General features: G+C 36.8%; 1 long non-coding RNA gene across 1 annotated transcript; it reads left to right on the forward strand.

Annotated features, from left to right (window-relative positions):
• The first annotated feature begins 311 nt into the window (after positions 1–311).
• On the forward strand, positions 312–852 carry LOC129740456 (uncharacterized). The gene is made up of 2 exons (XR_008736247.1): positions 312–515; positions 608–852. It is a non-coding gene; the product is annotated as an uncharacterized LOC129740456 (long non-coding RNA).
• Positions 853–1,311: the final 459 nt, after the last annotated feature.

Raw genomic sequence — 1,311 nt, forward strand, 5'->3', positions numbered from 1 at the left:
GTCAGTGGCCCGCTTTAGGGGTAGAGCTTGAAGTTTCGATGGTGTAAAAACAACAATTACTACTGTTTTCGCCAGCAATCGTTTTTTAAGACGAATACGAGAACTATGGTTATTTTTTAATTTAGGCTAGAAAACATGCAATCAGGTGACATAAAATCATCGATTTTGTGTAATAGTTTTGCTAATGAATGAATGATGAATGAATTTATTATAATTTACTACGAAACAACATTTAATTTAGTTGACTTAAATGTTTAACATTTTCTAAATTGTTTAAGTTCAGTGCATTTGGCATCCCTGGTCGTTTTTGTCCGGTTGTTTACTTCTTGCGCCGAAAAATTGGAAGCTCGTCGCGTTTTTTTAAAACTTATCTTTACGGTAATTTACCGGATTCGGTTTCAGGACTCCCGGTGTTGTGATGCCCACTGTGGTCCGTTCCGAGCTGGGCTTACTCAGTTGCGGCAGCAACACCGGGAATTGGATTTTCTGCTTACTGAAATTCGTGCGCTTTTCAGGTAGGTGAAAATTTGTGTTTTGTTCTTCTTATTGCTCAATTTAACAAAAAACTAAATGCACCTTCTAATAAATAATTTTATTTCTATTCTAGCGCCTGAATTTCATCTCCCACAAATAAGGCAGCGGTTTCCGTACAGCAGCAACGTTATGTTGCGTGAGAACGGCGCACTCGGAATGATTAGGTTATTTCCAGGGTCCTGGTCCGCCGGCTAAACCGTTCACCAGGCTTTCGGTGGCTTCCCTGCATGCCGTAGCGCTGGAGCTACGGAAAATTTTGCTTACGCTTTTCACCCCTGTGTAAGTATCTAATAAAATTTCAATGAAGATGAGTTGAAAGATTGAATTTATAAAATAATGAAAATCCGAAAATCCCCAAAATATTTTCATCTATGTGTGGGTGAGGGTAGAAAAAAGCTTTGAGGTTATCGTCTCTTAGCAGTTTTACGATAGAATCTTATAGTTTTTTTCAATGTTTATGTTATATGAGGCCATAAAAAATACAGTAATCTTAATTCAAACGGTTCGTATACCTATTTCCGTAACAGTTCGGTTAACGGTATGATAAATCGTTTAAAATATGCCTACACATGTTCATTCTAGAAACAGTGCAATGCGCTGAAAACGTTATTCATAAGCGTTTTATAAACCATACCCTAACTGTTCCTAGAACAGTGTCTCCATATATAGGTTTTAATAGTTTTAAACAGTAACATAACTTAACGCCATATTCAACAGACCGTCGTTTTGGAATTCAAGATAAGTGGAATGTTTTTTATTGTTTCAGATATCATTTTC

The sequence above is a fragment of the Uranotaenia lowii genome, chromosome 1 (assembly GCF_029784155.1).
Source record: "Uranotaenia lowii strain MFRU-FL chromosome 1, ASM2978415v1, whole genome shotgun sequence".
In the NCBI taxonomy this organism is placed as follows: domain Eukaryota; kingdom Metazoa; phylum Arthropoda; class Insecta; order Diptera; family Culicidae; genus Uranotaenia; species Uranotaenia lowii.